The sequence below is a fragment of the Primulina tabacum genome, chromosome 9, assembly GCF_025594145.1.
Source record: "Primulina tabacum isolate GXHZ01 chromosome 9, ASM2559414v2, whole genome shotgun sequence".
Lineage (NCBI taxonomy): Eukaryota > Viridiplantae > Streptophyta > Magnoliopsida > Lamiales > Gesneriaceae > Primulina > Primulina tabacum.
The window spans coordinates 18,127,683-18,147,212 of NC_134558.1; positions in this window are offsets into that span (position 1 = coordinate 18,127,683).

The window sequence follows — 19,530 nt, forward strand, 5'->3', positions numbered from 1 at the left end:
TTTCCACTCGATAAGTGAGAACCACTTGGAAAGTCTTTTATGGAGGGTTGTTTAGTGCACTCTACCAGGAGCACCTATCTGCATGCTCGGACATCACAATGTCCCCTACCAATGAAACATGGTACTCACATCGCAGAACTAGTCTCAAACTCGAGCGGCCTATATCCTTCTTAGCGGCGGCTGAATCGACTAGGAACTGTTTAGAACATACAATATTCCAAATATGAGTTTCATGATACTCATCATATGAGCATCTCATATTCTTTCTACTATTTTTATATTCAAGGACTTTATCTATGCAACTAGCACGGGTATACAGATAAAGATGTGCCAAAACAATAATTTCAAATATTATTAAAATAAAGATTGTTTATACATAGAGTTTCATTGTGAACACTCGGCCAACACTTGGCTCGACGGGCACCTACTCTAACATATATGTCTATTTTTGTGTTTATGCAGGAACATCATCGAATTTATCATGTTATCTGCATGTGGAACGAATTTTCATGGAATATACTTGGCCCTTCTTCATGTACACTCGCGTTTTTGTCTTGTACGAAGGAGGCTTCTAGGCTTGGGCATGGGAGAAATGATTTGCAACAGGTTTTTATGGTGTCAAGTGGTAAAATTCAGATCGGATCAAGTCTAGGTGAGAGGGCCAATCGGTTGAGTAGTGTGATGCATACATCGGCTAGATCAGGTGGAAAGGGAAGACTAGTCGTGTAGTGTTCGTTCCAGGTGCTGGTTTAGGTCATGAGTGGTCCATTCCAGGGCTTCGGATGGTCCTTGGTCGGCTGGTAGTGAGGCAAGGCATGGATCGAAGCTTGATGGCAAGCTAGGTCAAGTTAGTGACCAGTTCGAGCACTTCTTAATGAACAGAGTGATCCGTGTGCATGGGGCTATAGGCGTGAGTAGGGTTGTTCCAGGAGGGAGTCCACGGCTTGATCTTGGTCTTAGTATAGTTGTTTAAGGGGCCCGGTCACGTTGTTTTTTAGAGTAGTATCGAGATTTGGAATTAGTGCATTGCTAGGGTTTCTCTGCATGAATGCATAAATTTCCAGCAAGCTGTCAGCTGCTTATGAGGGTCTGAATTGGTCTGAGTTAGGTTGTTTTAGGGGTTGGTAGGGTGTGAATAAGTCATGGTTTAAATTTGGGGAAGTTTGGTTAAGTTTCGGGTTTATTAAGGTTAAATCCGGGACCCTTTTCCAAGTTATGAAAGGAATCATAAAAGTAACTAAATGGGCTCGATTTTAAGTCTAGGAAATGGTTATAAATATGTTTTGGGTGTTCTAATAAGTTTGGCTGGCTTCGGGTCGAAATTTTGAGGTCTAGAGGTAAAATGGTCAATTAGGGTTTCCAAGGGCAAAAATAGTCATTTTACACGCTGGTCGAGTTAGCAGCACTGGCAGGGCCTTGATCGCCAAAAATTTCATGTTTAAAATATATATGTTTATTATGAACATGAATTTATATGAAATTACGGAAAATATGTTGCATGTTTAGTTTTAAGAAAAAGTACGTATATGGATGAATTTTATAAGTGATGAATGTGATGACATGTTTTTGAAGGTGGGGAGTTTGTTTTGACTAATACGAACACGAACACGAACATGTAGGGCCAAGGCTCAGTGAATGGGTAAAACCGTCGATGATGTCCCCGCCGTTATGTACCGCGATTATACGTAGATGGATCCATTGAATTAATGTGATATAAAAGTCACAACTAATGATCTGAATTCATTAAAAGAAAAATGAACATGTATATGCTAATATGATGAGATATGTTATGGAAACATTTATGTGCTGTCATGTTATGTTTAATTTTATGCTTTTAAGAACATGAAATGTATTTAAGTACTGTACTTTTCATTGTTGCATGTTTTGTGTATGTACTTGTTATAGCGGTACAGGCGTGTTGAGTTTTTAGACTCACTAGGTGTGAATGATGCGGGTGAGCATGATGAGGTAGAGACTTGAGGTGCCGAAGACTGAGTAGGGGGAGCTGAAAATGCGCACGTTAACCCGAGGACTTCACGTTTTCCGCACTATATGTTTATGAGTCAGGAGTGAAACATTTTGTTTTATACATTTTACATCTTTTTATACGTTGATGATTTGACGGGATTTTAAATGTTACTTTTGAACACTTTTAAAACAATAGTCTAGGAATTTGATGATGTTTTAGATTTTTATTTTACTGCAGTTATTTTTATTCATTAATTGAATGACTTTTTAAAATGTATGATTGACTTCTTTTATTGCATGCTTATGTTTGATAAATTTCGAAAATAGCTTACGAAAAAAATTCTAGCAGTAGAAGTCACATTATCCATCCAGGAACTTTGTACATTATCAATAGTTTGTTAACTATTTTTATAATTGGGATGATCTAGACAACTTATTATACCAAACTCAGAAATTATTTGTATCAAAGATACTTTTGGAGTGTTTTAGCTCTCTATGACTATTGATTTATAATATCATATTTATAACAAATCAATATTAGCATGGATTAAAAAATCTTTATACGTCGATGTTTATCAATATTTTATTATATCAAACGCATCATTGTTTTTTCGTCAATCAAATGATCTTCTAAATCTTTAATACATTCATATCAACATATGATGAAAATATATATTGGGTAGATATCGTCGACCTCTACAAGCATTATATTGTACTTGATAGATATCAATAAAATTCATTTACGTACATAAAGTACGATATCAAATAAATAGTGATATGGGAGACCGATGTACATTTATTACAATACATGATTAAGACGTGTATCTCAATATTTTGTGTCAATCTTAAAATTCATATCACTTCAAATAAATTAAATATTCTTCTTCTTTGAAGAATCAATCAATCACAATGTATCAACTGTGATAATTGACATTATCACATTCACCTTAGAGAATATCGCATTAATTAAATAACTTTCACTCTTTATTTGGTTTTGAATAAATAAAATATTTAATCATTATTTTGGAAAAATAGAAATTGAGAAATTGAACACACCTTTTCAAAATTTTACTTATATCAAGTATGTCTTTTACCTTCAACAATGACATTCAATCTATCATGAATATCATTTCACATTGAATTTTTTGTTCTAGAATTTTATAAAATTTATTTGAATTTATTAATTCACTATAAAAACTCAAAACATGTTAGGCAGTAAACAAGAAAGACGAAAAATAAACCAAAATAAATTAGTTTAATAATTTAAAAAATAAAATGACTCAAAATCGTCATAAATCAGGCCATTATCATCATCATGCATGAACTTAATTCACGTATCCTGACTGCATGCAATCTAAGATTTTATTAAATTTTTCGTTTAATTATTTTTATGCATTTTATGAATAATTATTGCATGACTGATTTGATAGGATCGATTAACGTATCAAGAGTGTTTAAAAGGAGGGTTGAATAAACACTCACAATTAAAACTGATCTTTTCGAATTTTGAGTTCAGTTTGGTGACAAACTGATTCTCGGAATCTTGTTGGTCAATGACAATCAGTTAAACTAAAGTAGTTGCGGAAAGTAACTGACTGAAAGATAAAATACAAAACTGAAATAAAATATGTAAGGATTGTTTCTGGATGTTCGGAGATTTAAATTACTCCTACGTCAATGAACAGGAGATCTGCACTTGCGACCATACAGTGCTTCATACGGTACCATACCTATAGACGACTGGAAACTGTTGTTATAGGTGAACTCTACTAATAACAAGTTCGACTCCCAACTCCCTGAGAAGTCAATAACACAAGCACGGAGAAGATCCTCCAAAATCTGAATAACTCGCTCTAACTGCCCTTCTGTCTGCGGATGAAAAGCTGTGCTAAACAGCAACTTTTACCCATGGTCGAATGCAAACTCTTCCAAAACGAGGAAGTGAATCTGGGGTCCCTGTCAGATACAATAGAAACTGGAATACCATGAAGTCGGACTATCTCTCGGATATACAACTCTGCATACTGAATCATGGTGAAAGTCGTCTTAATAGGCAAGAAGTGCGCTGATTTGGTAAGACGATCAACAATCACCCAGATAGCATTTGATCCTCTGACTGATTTCGGCAATCCGGTCACAAAGTCCATGGTAATATTCTCCCACTTCCACTCAGGAATGGGAAGAGGCTTGAGCAAACCTGCTGGTCTCTGATGCTCTGCCTTCACTAACTGGCACGTCAGACACTCGGATACAAACCGTCTGATATCCTTCTTTATTCCTGGCCACCAATACAATAACTGCAGATCTCTGTACATCTTCGTACTCCCAGGATGAATAGAGTACGGCGACATATGGGCCTCTGATAAGATATCTGCTCGAATAGAACCACTGCTGGGAACCCACATCCTGTCTCGGTATCTCACAATACCGTCGCTGACTGAATACAAGACACTGCCCCTGGCCTCATCTCTCTGCTTCCACTTTGCCAACTGCTCATCTGCTGACTGACCACTGCGAATACGGTCTAGAAGAGAGGACTGAATAGTCAAGGTAGATAGACGGGGAACTCTACCTTGAGGATATGACTCTAGATCAAACCTCTGCATCTCAATCTGAAGAGGTCTCGAAACTGTCAAATGAGTCATCACTGCGAATTTTCTGCTCAATGCATCCGCAACTACATTAGCTTTACTCGGGTGGTAGCTAATGTCACAGTCATAATCCTTCACAAGCTCCAACCAACGCCTCTGACGCATGTTCAGCTCCTTCTGCTTAAAGAAATATTTGAGGCTCTTGTGGTCGGTAAAGATCTGGCACTTCTCTCCATACAAATAATGCCTCCAAATCTTCACGGCAAATACTACGGCTGCCAACTCTAGATCATGGGTAGGGTAGTTCTTCTCATGGATTTTCAGCTGATGAGAAGCATACGCTATCACCTTCCCATGCTGCATCAATACTGTGCCCAAACCGAGCTTCGAAGCATCGGTATACAGAACAAACTCACCGGGCCCTGACGGCATGGCCAAAACTAGCTGTGAGATAAGAGCTTGCTTCAAAGTATCGAAGCTCTTCTGACACTCCTCGCTCCACACAAATTTAGCATTCTTCTTGGTCAATGATGTGAGTGGAACGACAATAGAGGAGAATCCCTTAATGAACTTACGATAATATCCTGCTAGTCCAAGAAAACTGCGGATCTCTGATGCATTCTGCGGCACAACCCAATCTCTGACTGCTGCAACCTTCGCTGGGTCTACCTCGATACCGCTGCTAGAAACAATATGGCCTAAGAATGCCACCTTCTCTAACCAGAATTCGCACTTCCTGAACTTTGCGAATAACTTATGCTTTTGCAAGGTTTGCAACACTGTGGTCAGATGTCTGCTGTGATCCTCCTGATTCTTCGAGTAGACGAGAATTTCGTCTATGAATACTATCACAAACTGGTCAAGATACGGCTGAAATACGCGATTCATGAGATCCATGAAGATCGCTGGCGCATTCGTCAAACCAAAAGGCATCACAAGGAACTCATAGTGGCCGTAACGAGTCCTAAAAGCAGTCTTGAAATATCAGCATCTTTCACCCTCAACTGGTGATAACCGGAACGCAGGTCAATCTTCGAGAATACCGAAGCTCCCTGCAACTGATCAAATAGATCCTCAATCCGCGGACTTGGGTACTTGTTCTTCACTGTAACCCGGTTCAACTCCCGATAATAAATATAGAGCCTCATAGAGCCATCATTCTTCTTCACAAATAAGACTGGCGCGCCCCATGATGAAAAACTCGAGCGAATGAACTCCTTGTCTAGAAGTTCCAGAATCTGCTTCTTAAGCTCTGCCATCTCTAACGGTGCTAGTCGGTACGGTGCTTTGGAGATTGGAGCCGTACGTGGCATAAGCCCAATAGAAAACTCCACCTCTCGCTCGGGTGGTATACCCGAGACGTCTTCCGGAAAAACGTCTAGAAAATCTTTAACAATAGGAACATTTGCGGCTGACTGACTGGGTGCCTCGGAGACAGATATAAAAGTTGCTAAGAATGCCCGACACCCTCTATGCATGAGCTTCCTAGCCAGGACATAAGGAATAATGCGCGGTAAGGGAAAGTACCTGTTCGGCTCGAATAAGAACTGCGTCATTCCAGGCGGTCGGACTAGAACAGATCTCTGCTGGAAGTCAATCAAAACCCTGTTCCGCAATAGCCAGTCCATCCCTAGAATGATATCAAACTCTGGCATCGGCAACATGATCAGATCTGCATAAACGAGGTTGCCATGGAGCTCAAGATCTATGTCTCGGATCACATTGGTAGCTGCCATCTCCTCACCAGAAGGCAATAATACTGAATAGGGTACATCTAGCCCAACGGTCTTGACCTTGAGGAAATTAGCAAAGACCTCCGAAATAAATGAGTGAGTGGCCCCTGAATCTATCAAGGCCTTCGTAGCGGAACCAGATATAAAAATTCTTCCTGAAAGATCGGAACTCTAAGTTGAACCCAATAGTTACAAGAACTAAATTTATAGGCATGCAAAGGCCAGAGTTCTTCTAACCTAATTCCCGAAAATAATACTGAATAGTGCATGCAATCCTATCGCAATTCTAAGTTCAAAATATTAACCCAGATTCCCAAAACATCGAATTTCAAATATAAACTTAAAGTTGTAAGATACATGTCATAAGCATGGTCTCCGGGTTCGTCTCCGTGGCCTGGAGAGCAAAAACTCTGCCTTGGGTAGGCAGATTCCTCTGAGGGCACTGCAGAAGTAAGTGGTCTGGACTACCACATTTATAACACTTCCCTGAACCATACATACATGCTACAGGATGGCGGCGTGAGCACTTGGGACAGACTGGGTGCTCAAAGGTCCTTGGGACTGCGCGTCCTTGGTGCTGCTGCCTCTGTCCTCTGTTCTTGGGTGGGCCATGGAAAGGCCTCTTGTTCTGATGCTGCTGCTGAGGAGGAGGAGGGCGGTGTGGTACTGGGACTGGTCTCTTACCCTGGCGGTCCCTCTCAATGTCGATCTGATCTTGCTCTGCAGCAAGAGCTCTGGAAACCGTGACTTCAAAAGTAGTAGGGCCTGCCACTCTAACATCGCGGTGCAAGATCGGTCGCAGACCATCCATAAAGTGTCTCAGTTTGGCTCCAGCATCACTAGCGATTAGGGGCACAAAGTGGCAACCCCTCTCAAACTTACGGACGAGCTAAGTAACTGTCAGATCTCCCTGCCTCAGGGTAATGAATTCCCTGGTCAACCCGGAATGCACCTCATCAGTAAAATATTTGGAGTAGAATACCTCCGTGAAGCGCGTCCAACTCAGTGTAGCCAAGTTCAAAGCTACTGATGCTCCTTCCCACCATAGGCGTGCATCTCCTCCGAATAGATAGGTGGCACAACGAACTCTGTCTGCATCTCCAAGCTCCATGAACTCGAAGATAACCTCGAGGGACTTAATCCAGCCCTCGGCAATCATGGGATCAGACGTCCCTGAAAACTCCTTTGGACGCATCTTCATAAACCGCTCGTAAGTAGCCTCGGGCCCTGTCGGCCTGGCTGCCACAGCATTGTTCCCCGCAAACTGTGCGAAGAACTGAGTCATCCCAGCTAGCATCTGGGCATTCATGTCAGTGGAGGTGGAGGTGGAGGCGGTAAGTCCCTCTCCTGCCTCTGGTTCATGCCGTCCTCCTGGCAAGGCTCATCCTCTCTAGTGCGCTCAAGAATGCGTCTAGGGGGCATACTGTTCCATACATAACCCATACGTAACTAACATGAATAATTTCCATAATTTCTTTAAAATTTTAAATAAATACTGAATAATCAAAATCTGAAAATAAAATATTTCATGAGAACATGCTGTTAAAATATTTCATGCTGTAAACGAAATGCGTAAATGTAAAACTTACAGACCGAAGTCGTGACTCCATGAACTCCTCGTGGTCAGTAGTAGTACAACCCTTTACAGAACCTGGCTCTGATACCAGCTATAATGGCCCGAAAATTCGTGTTTGAAAATTTGCAGAAAAGTTTAAAATTTTCTTTTTAAAATAATTAAAATGCCTCATTCACAAAATAAACTAATAATCAAGTTTAATATTCAAAATAGCAGCGGAAGAAATTATTGTTTGCAAAATAACAAGTTAAAGTAATCCAACAACTGATAAAAATGTTTAAGCATAAAAATGGTAAATGCTGTAAATGAGCTCCTCGGGTTCCACTACTGCCGACCCAAGCTAGCTCACTTGTCCCCGCCCTCGGCCCCGACCTCATCAGTACCTACAACAATCAAGTCTAGTGAGTCTAAAGACTCAGCATGCATATATCGTAAATAACGATTAAATAATATAATAAAATTGCATGGGAGTAAAAATATCGTGTCATGAGGCATAACGTGAAAATAACTTATCATGAGCAATTATAATACGTGCATAACTGACTGAAAATCATAAGTGAAATGTTTGCTCAATCGAGCCCTGTCATAAAATAACATGTCATAAATTTTTTTGTTGAGATTATGTTCTACGCAAGTGGCCCCTGCACTGAACTGAACTGAACTGACCGGTAAGTGACCACCGGGTGAAGTAATAATCGTCTGATCAGACTAATACCACAGTATACTGGGTGGAACTGAACTGAACCGGTAAGTGACCACCGGATGATACATTAATCCCATGATAGTGAAATGGCCACAAGCAATATCGCATAAATCTCAAAAATGAATATTTTATATTTTTATGCACGTATTATAATTAAATGGCATAATTATATATCCTGTATTATTTTACCACATGGATTGGATCATTCCCAGGCTCGCTGCGACCTAAATTTAACAGAAAATATGCAAATGATTTTCTTGACCAAACTTTGTAATTGAATCCAAAAACGAGACAATTACGCCCAATGACTTGGTATTTAATCATGACTCCGTGCCAACCCGAACCAACACCGAACCATCATTTAGTCATGATTAAAATACATCTAAAATGATGAAATAATGCTCCAAAAATGATGCAAGTCAAAATTTTGGTGAATGGAGGCCAAAACATGAAACGCTCTTTCGAGAGTCAATTTGGCACATCGCACCGTAAATTCTCATACGACCTCTAAACTTAACCGAATCACAAACGGTCAAAAACACGACCTTCCCAACTCGATGAGGTAGTGTCCAGTCCAAGGCCATAGGCTAAAAGCCAACCAAGAACTCAAACGAGCCTCTGAACCGAAGCAGCAAGTTGCTGTCCAGAAATTCCAGCAACCGCACTTGTGCTTACATTGCTTCGTTTGCGAGACTATTGGCCATTGGGGCTTGCACCACCGACCAGATCCTCTTACCAAAATCCTAGAGTATGGTTTGAACCATAGCTACGAGTCCACCGCGATGTGCTCCGATTCCGCCCCTTCTCCTAAACCCCAAACCAAAAAATCAAAGCCCTTTGTCGGTCCCTCCCGAACTCTGAAAAAGGGCAAGGGCAAGGGAAAGTCTCGGGCTTCTTCCCCTCATACATCTGAGACCACGGAGCTCCCTGGTTTGCTTCAATGAGCAGCACTCTGTGCTCTGGAGAGGTTGAGGAGCTCAGAACTCTCGGATCTATTCCTCTTTTTTATCCTATCCTAATCCCCGATCCCTCTGATAAGGCTGACCACCCTCCGCCTGGTTTCACTACTTTCTTCTGGGACCGGGTAAGGAATGGCCTTACATTCCCCATTTCTTCCTTTTACATTGAGGTCGCCAAGTTCTTTAGTGTTCCTACTAATCAACTTCACCCAATTTTCCTTCCGGATTATGGCCTCGGCCTATATCCTTTTCAAAATGCATGACCTTCTTATCACCCCTCTCATTCTTCACTAGTTCTTCGTTTGCCGGTTGTGAGATAATGCCTTCTCCCTGTCTGCCCAGCTTAAATCCAGATTCCTTGATTATATCCCTTCTTCTCGGAAGGGATTGAAAGGACGTTATTTTTACATACAACTCTTGGCTCTCCTCTCATGCCTGACCGGGTTTCTCCCTTCTCTCCCTACACAACCCACTCTTCCCCAATCATATAAATTCGAGGAACCATACACCTGAATCCAGAAGTTGGTAGAGGGTCAAAAATTTTCTTCTTCCACCCTCTATTATGAGGAAAACTTAGTCACCTACAGGTTGAGTGCTCGACTGAAGACCCTATAGATCGGGTAGTTGATGAAGTAGCTGGCTCGGGCGCTCACCCTAGTAACTTTATACTCCAGGCTCATTCCAGAGGATAGGGAAGATTTTCCCAGCTTCGAACGAGCCATATCGTCCCTTCCCAAGGATTCCGAAGAGGAGAAAGAAGACCCTACAGAGGAAGAGCAGCCAGGGTCGAGTCCCATAGATTTAAAGTAGGAATGTAATTTTTCTTTCCATTTTTCTTGTAATCCTTGCCTTCGGGCTTTTATTAATGAAATACCCTCATTTCTTTCAATTTGTTTGTTTCCATAAATTGGTAATACGTGTCATACATACCCAGTCTTAGAAATAATTAGATTCTTCTTTCTCATAAACTACTTGTGAATGTTGAATATTTTTAAATGTTGTAAAATAGCCGGTAATTTCAATAAGTAGTCGGGATGTTGAGCACTGAGCCGGGTATAAACCCTGTACTTAGTAAATGTTTGAGGACTTGATAAATAACCAGGGTTGTAGTGGTCGAGGTGCGGAGCTCCGAGCCAGGGTCTGGAGTCCTAAGCTTATTAAATAACCAGGGTACGGAGCCCTAGGCCGGGAAACTTGTCTCGGGACTTGGAGTGGTCGAGGTGCGGAGCTCCGAGCTAGGGCGAAGAGCCTTAGGCTTATTAAATAACCAGGGTACGGAGCCATGGGAACTGGTCCTGGGACTTGGAGTGGTCTAGGTGCGGAGCCCCGAGCCAGGGTGCAGAGCCATGGGCTTATTAATTAACCAGGGTACGGAGCCTTGGGCGGGGGAACTGGTCCCGGGACTTAAAGATTGGCGGGTCTTTGTACATCTCGGGTTTAGATATAATGTTCAATGCACTTTTTGAGAAGAAAAGAACTTCATTATGTGTTTGAACAATAATTACATCTTAAGCGTAATAGTTTTTTCAAATGAAATACATTTAAGGGTCGCTTGAGAGAGCGTTCTCTAGATAAAAAGCTTCCGAGCTAACTTTTCGGATATCTTAAAAGGTCCTTCCCTCCGAGCTTCCAATTTACCAACACCTTCAGCTGAATTGACTTTTTTCATCACCAGATCTCCTATTTGAAAGTCTCGAATTCAGACATGTTTGTTATATGATGTAATAACCTGACCTCGGTAAGCATCCATTTGAATCATAGCCCGCTCTCTCTTCTCCTCCACCATATCCAACTCCATTGCCCGGCTCTGATCAGTGTAATCAGGGTAAGATTCTATCCGGGGAGAAGATTTCCCAATCTCAACAGAAATAATGGTTTCAGAACCATACACCTTGTTGAAAGGAGTTTCTTTAGTAGGTGCCCGGGGAGTAGTCTTGTATGTCAAGAGAACATTAGACAATTTTTCACCGCAGTCATTTTTATTACCCCCAAGACAGGGGGTAAGGCCTTCTTCCTCTCGATCTCTTAATTCTTCTTCCTACTTGGGCATCTCTCGAGTCCTCTTGGGCACTGGGTCCTGACTGCCGAGTTGTCCAGAGTGGCAATCTCGGGACAACAGGCGGGACATAATCTCTTTTCAGCGTCCGACAGTCCTCTGTGTTATGAGAACATACTTGATTTGTCCTTCTTGTAGGAGCCATATCTACGTCTTGAGCTCAAGTTCCCACAGACGGCGCCAATGATGCGATCTGGGTGAATTGGGTAAGCGGAGTCGAGACAATCCACCGGATCTGATAAGAGTTTTGTTAAGGGAAAATTGAGCAAGGAATATGGCTTCAACAGTAACACGCAAACAAGAAGATGAACTCGTCGGTGCCTGTTTTAAATTTGTTAAAAAAAGTTGGGGATTATACGAATCCTTACTAGTTTTTTGTTTTACTAGTTTTTACTCAATTCATAGCATTATTTATGAGAATTGAACTTGGTCTAGAACAACAAATCTTTCTACCTAGAGACTCATATCTTCAGAGTTCATGTCTTAGAGGCTGAATATTTTCTCCACAAGTATGATCTTTTTGTCAATTTATTGAAACTTGATGATTATCTTTTCTCTCTGTAGGGTTAAACCTACAGCTTTATGGCTTGATTATTTTCTAGTTTGGCTTTCAACCGAAGCCTGTGGTTGCTGCAGTAAATTCACAAACGAGACCTTTTACCCACCAGATGTTCAGGTTTCTCACCTGGCTGTTTTTATTCATGTATGCTTCGTGGTCGGGGACAAAAATTTTCACTTTCTATTCCATCCTGACTTTTTTAATTCAAATTGATCATATCTGTTTATGCTTCCATGTTCAACTTGAAGGAGTTTAGAAACCAAAGAAATTGATCAATACCGATTAGGGACGGATCCAGAAATTAAAGTTGAGGTGGGCTTGAACTTAATATAATAAGTTAATTTATATATATATATATATCAAATATGAAATATTAATATGAAAATAGTTAGCAAAATGACCTTGATATTTTTTTAAAAAAAAACATATTGTTCGTAGCGTATTTGAATAGGAGAGTTAATTTTCAAAAAAGAAGTTTAATCAATATCATTTTTCAAAATTTATATATTATTTAAATTAATATGTAATCCGTGTAATATAAGATAAGTTTCACTTAGATTCAAAATTTACATTTTAAAACTTTTTTTAATATATTTTAAATGTACTTTCAAAATTAAATTCTATTAAATAAAAGAATTGCTAAAAGAAATTTATCACTTTTATGAGTTATTTGCACCAAACCACCTTTGAAATATCGAAAATCTACATTTATTCACTGTGAAAGTTAAATAGGTATTCTAGATATTAACTTCTATGAGTTATTTGCACCGTGATATCTTTTAAAAAAATTAGAATGTGCTTAAATCTCTATATATATTTAACAAAAAAAAATTAGAATTGGCTCGAATCTCTATAACTCCTTGTAAAAAAAATTGGGCTGGGCTACAGCCTAGGACGGGCCAAGCATAGGTCCGTCCCATGACTTTTGCAATTATATTTACTTAGCGGCTAATTATATTTTGATAAAATAAACTTAGCTCATAATTGCACATATAGGTTGAGGAACTTTTCATGATGGGACAAAGCTAATGACAATCCGTGATCATATATCAAGTATAAATGGAAATCTGGAGCTAGCTTTACATGGATCCTTTCTTCCAGGTGATTATCTGGCTAAATGACCTTTCTTGTGTTGTTTTCAACTAATGCCAGACCATTATATCAACCCTTTTGTAAACCAGTATTATTTAGCTTAGCAAATTGCTAGTGTTCCTCAAGGGACTCAAGTTGAATGCATTAATTTCTACTTATTATTTACTCTTTGAGAAGAAATTTAATTGAAAACTTGTGTAACAAAGCCATGATAGTCAATGACTGCCTTTAACTTTTTGTTCTCAGATGGTTGCTTTACTAGTCTGAAGGGAATTATCAGCTATAGTATTATCTCTATTCGAATGTCCCTCGCATAATTATGCTTGTGTGGTTGCAGCTGGCAACTTGTTCGGTTAGTGTTCTTTGGTCTTTATTGCTTTTTATTTTTGTGCAGCACTTGCTACTACTCTTGCTTCTTCTTCGGTTTTATTTTTTTTGACAGCAACTCTTGGTTGTTCGGTTTAAAGCTCTTGGTTGTTTGGTTTTGGTATTTCTTACAGCATCTTGCTAGGATATTTTTTTCAGAGCAGCCAGCAGCCTAGCATTTCTCTTGGTTTCGGTTTTCTTTATCTGACAGTGGCTTCCTATTGTTTTTGCTTCTTCGGTTAGTATGAAAATCCACGAGAAAGCTGTTGGTTTCTCAGACCGAATTTCAAAAAAAATTATATTTTGCAGATGCTTGGCAAAGATCGAATCGTATAAAACAATATTTTACGCCAAAATGTTGAACGATCAATATCTATATTAATTTAATAAATAATCAACAAGAGATAGAATATACCTTTGTCGAGTGAGGTTGGAATACTTTGAGTTAAGACAACGTAATTCTTCCACGCCTACTCTTTCGAACCAACGAACTGACGTGTGGCGTCACCAAAATATTGCTCTTCTTTTTACTTTTTTTTTTCTTTTTCTCGCTTACCGATACACTGATATATTTCTCTATTTATAAATCTCAATCATTGAGAAAAATTAATAGAAAATATATTATTATGTACATTATCTCTCAATTTGTTAAGATTTTTCATACCAAAATCATATCTTCTATATATGATATAAAAACAAACTTTTGTTTAAATTTAAAATCACTTCCCTCTTTTAGGTAGGGAAGTGATTTACGTGATTGAAGTGGAGGAGGCATGATCTCTTTTACTACTCAATCTATTATTATATTATATATATATAACAATCATTATCCTTATTTATTTTTATATATATATATATATATAATCACAAGGATCACCGTGAATAGTGGTGAAGATCTCATCTCCACCATAATTCAGAAAAATTTTCTCAAATATTTATCTAATAAATATTTCAAAGAGAAAATAATTGATATTAATAATTCAAAATTAAATATTCGGAATGTATATCTTTTTTGTGATCTCTATCACAAAATATTGTTTGACAATTAATTCAAAATTAATTGATTGAGATGAGATAAATGTATCGCTAAAGATAAAGCATTTATCTATACGATTTTCCAAACAAATTGAAATTGAGAATTGACTTAAAATTCAAAAATTTTAATTTAATAAATAAGTGTTCGAAGTAAATCGAGATGGCATGGGGAACTATGGACCTATAATTTCAAGCTTCAATAAAATTGATAATAAATTAAACTCTTTAATTTACATATATTAATTTTATTAATTCCAAAGTTATTCCACTAGAAACTTGGAATTGTACTTTTGAAAAAATAGATATAAAATTACTCAACAAAAATGAATAGTCCATTGATATAGTCACTACATGTGAATCAATACTCCATAAATTGTCCATAATTAAAGTTATGTAATTTTCGCTTAACCTCTTTAATTATATCTTTTTCCTTAAGTCCAATTGATTCTCTAATGAATAATATGTTTATGATCTAATCATAAATTAAGCGCTCTTTTTATTCAAGACCCGAATCAACACTTAAGGGAACCATTTATCTATCTTCTTTACGAAGGAATGGATTTCGTCTTGTATATTAATTTCTCAGCTATTTATTTTATTTTATTTCCAATGTACTAAGAACTTTGATACCATACAATTTGTGTCATTACTCGATATGCCAAAAAACACAATATCATAAATAGGAGTTTATTAATTACTCAGAATTAAGATTGACTCATATATGACCATCATTGATTAATATTGAAATCTCAATATGATACGAGAATTTAAAGAGATTCAAAATTAATCATGCTCCAATCCTATATAATCAATTTATATAAAGCGTTTTCATAATAATCTTATTAATAATAATCCTGATAATATCATTTTAAAATGAACCACGATAACAATTTTAAATTAAAGATCCCAACTTTAATTTCTAATTGCGAACATATTTAGATCATTATATTTTAAATATTATCCTCATGTATATAACACTTAAATAAAAATATTTAAAATCACATAATAATAATCTTGGGATTCCAGATATTTATAAAACATCAAATAACATACATGCAAAAACAATATTGAAATATTTCTCACATTAATTAAAATCATTTGTTTTTTAGCACAAATCCCGACAATCTTTCACTTGCCCTTAAAGCAAATGAGACATGTTTTTGAGTCTCATCCCTTCAAGATGTTGTTCAAAACTTCGAGCAGGCAATGTCTTAGTAAATGGATCAGCTACAATGTTCGCAGAGGCGATCTTTTGAACTGATACATCTCCTCTCTTGATAATGTCTCTTATCAAGTGAAACTTTCGCTCTATGTGCTTTCCTCTGCGGTGGTTTATAGGTTCTTTGGCATTGACCACCGCTCCACTATTATCAGAATCGAGCTTGATTGGTTCATGTAGATTTAGAACAACTTCCAGATCTCTCAAGAACTCACGAAGCCAAACTGCCTCTTTTGCCGCTTCACAAGCTGCTACATAGTCGGCCTCCATTGTTGAATTAGTAACACAAGTTTGCTTAACACTCCTCCATATAATGGCACCATTTACTAAAGTGAACACCGCACCGGAAATTGACTCTCTAGAGTCCCTATCTGATTGGAAATCAGAATCTGTATATCCAATAGGAATCAAATCACTAATAGAATATACTAGCATATATTTTCTAGTCCTTCTCAGATATTTGAGTATATGCTTCACTGCTACACAATGATCTAATCCTGGATTTGACTGATATCGACTAACCACTCCCACTACAAATCATATGTTAGATCTTGTACACAACATTGCATACATGAGAATACCAACTGCTGATGCATAGGGAATCCGCCTAATTGTCTCTTCTTCTTGCGGTGTTCTGGGACACTGCTCTTTTGAGAGACGAACTCTATGTCTAGAAGGCAAGTTTTCTTTCTTGGAGTTTTGCATCGCAAATCTGACAAGTAACTTGTCAATGTATGATGCTTGATACAATGCCACAAGTTTATTTTTTCAAACTCAAATAATCTTAATCCATAGAATGTAACTTGCTTCTCCCAAATCTTTCATTTTGAATTTGCTGGCTAGCCAATTCTTTATGCTAGATAAAATTTCCACATCATCCCCAATGAGCAAAATATCATCTACATAAAGAACTAAGAAGACCACCTTTTGTCCTTTGATTTTCTTGTATACACAAGGTTCACATATATTTTATTGAAAACCATAAGATTTTATAGCTTCATCAAATTTTATGTTCCATGATCTAGAAGCCTGCTTAAGTCCATAAATAGATCTTTGCAGCTGGTAGACTTTCTGCTCTTGGCCTTTAACTACGAAAACCCGGATATGTCATAACGTCCATTTGCAATATCTCATAATCATAATGATCAGCAATGGATAAGAGAACCCGGATAGATTTTTGCATGGCAACTGGAGATAAAGTATCCTCATAGTCTACTCCTTCTTTTTGGGTAAAACCCTTCGCCACTAATCTAGCCTTGAAAGTCTCGACTTTCCCATCGGGCCTTCTCTTTTTCTTGTAGATCCATTTGCTACCAATAGGCTTAATACCTTCAGGTTGATCTACAAGTATCCAGACCGAATTCAAGTACATAGACTCCATTTCGAGTTTCATGGCTTCTTGCCATTTTTCTTGATCAACATCAACCATTGCCATCTTATAAGTCAATGGATCATCGTCACCTCCATCAGTGACTGCAACTTGTACTTCACCTATTTCACGATAGCGAATAGGCAATATTATTTTCCTTTCACTATCGTGGTGGTGATGGGGGTGTTGGACCTTGAATATTGGTCTCCATCCTTTCTTTTTGAACAACTTTTGTTGGTATGGGGCTAATATCATCAGCCAACAACTCTTCCAAAACTACTTTACTTCTGGGTTTGAAATCTGCAATGTATTTATGCTCAAGAAAAATATCATTTGTCGATACAAACACTTTGTTTTCAGTAGCATTATAAAACCAACCTCATCTTGCCCCCTTGGGATAGCCTAAAAAAATACACACTTCTGAACGAGGTTCCGATTTTCCAGTCTTTCCCCTTAGCACATGTGCAGGACACCCCCACATGCGAATGTGTCTCAAACTAGGTTTGTGACCATTCCACAACTCTAGGGGAGTTTTAGGGATTACTTAGATGGAACGATATTCAAAATGTATACTGCTCTATCCAGTGCATAACCCCAAAATGAGTTAGGCAGAGAAGAATAACTTAACATTGATCTCATCATGTCGAGCAAAGTTCGATTTCTTCTTTCGGCTACACCATTTTGTTGTGGTGTTCCAGGTGCCGTGAGCTGTGACAATATTCCATTTTCAATCAAGTGGTTCTTGAATTCATAATCCATGTATTCTCCTCCTCGATCTGATCGAAGAGTCTTGATTGATTTGCCGAGTTGATTTTCTACTTCAACACGGAATTGTTTGAACTTTTCAAAAGTTTCGGACTTTCTTTGCATTAAATATGCATATCCGTATCTTGAATAGTCATCAATGAAAGTGATTCGTAACCTCCTCTTGCTTTGACATTCAAAGGTCCACATACATCAGAATGTATAATATCTAGAGGTGTTTTAGCTCTTTCACCTTTTGCCAAAAATTGTCTTTTGTTCATATTTCCTTCAAGACAGGATTCACAGACTGGTAGAGTACTAAGTTTTAACTCTTTCAAAGGACCATCCTTTACTAGTCTTTCTATCCTTTCTACGTTGACATGACCAAGCCTTAAATGCCACAAATATGTATCATTATTTTCATCAGAAACTTTTCTTCTCTTAGGGGTTGGTGACTTTGAACATTTCAGTTTGAAGTAAATTATGTGAAATTGGCTTAATAAAAAATAGACCATTCTCAACATAACCAGAACAAATATTCATACCATTCTTACTAACTGAAACAAAATCAATATCAAAAGAAACATAAATAAATTATTCATGAAAATTCGAAACTGAAATCAAATTACGTTGGAAACCAGTAATAAAATAAACGTTGTTCAAAATCAAATATTTATTATTCTTAAATGACAGTCGCACTCTCCCAACTGCCGTCGCTAATAATATTTCCCCATTGCCTACTCTCATCATGAAAGCTCCCTCATCAAGATCCCTGGACGACTCCAGTATCTGCAAAGAAACACAAACATGGTTAGACGCTCATGAATGAATTATCCAGCTTGAGAAATCATTCTCAACAAAGCATGTTTCCACGACTATTAAATCTAATTTACCTTATTTCTTCTTTTGTTTCAGCTCATCAAGCTACTTCTTACAGTTCCTTTTCCAATGGCCATCCACGTTGCAATGGAAACATTTTCCCTTTTGGTTGGGTTCAGCACCCTTCCAATTCTTCTTTTGAATCTTTTTCTTGCCCTTAAACTTTCCCACATTTTTCTTCTTTTTATTCTTAGAAGAAGAAGCCTTTCCCACAGCCACATTATCTTCGGCAACATTTGCCTTGCCATTGTTATAATCTATCAGAGATTCATAACTTTGCAGCTCATTTAGGAGTTCTGTCATATTACATGCTCTATGATTCATAACATAGTTTGTCCTAAATTGGAGAAAAGCAGAAGAAAGTGTCTCTAAGATCATGCCAACTTGAGTTTTTTCATCAATGTTTGCACCATTGATATCTGCATCATTGAAATGATTAATCATTTTCAACACATGCTCACGAACTGAAGAACCGTTCTTCATCTTCCAGTTCATAACTGCTTTCACAGCTTCATAGCGTGCTTGTCCAAATGGACGTCCAAACATTTGTTGTAGAGATTCCATAATCTCTTTAGCAATCTCAAAGACTTCATGCTTAGCTCTAAGCACTTCAATCATTGCTGCTAACAGGTAGCAACGTGCCTTGTTGTTTGCAACAATCCAATTGTTATATGCTTGTGA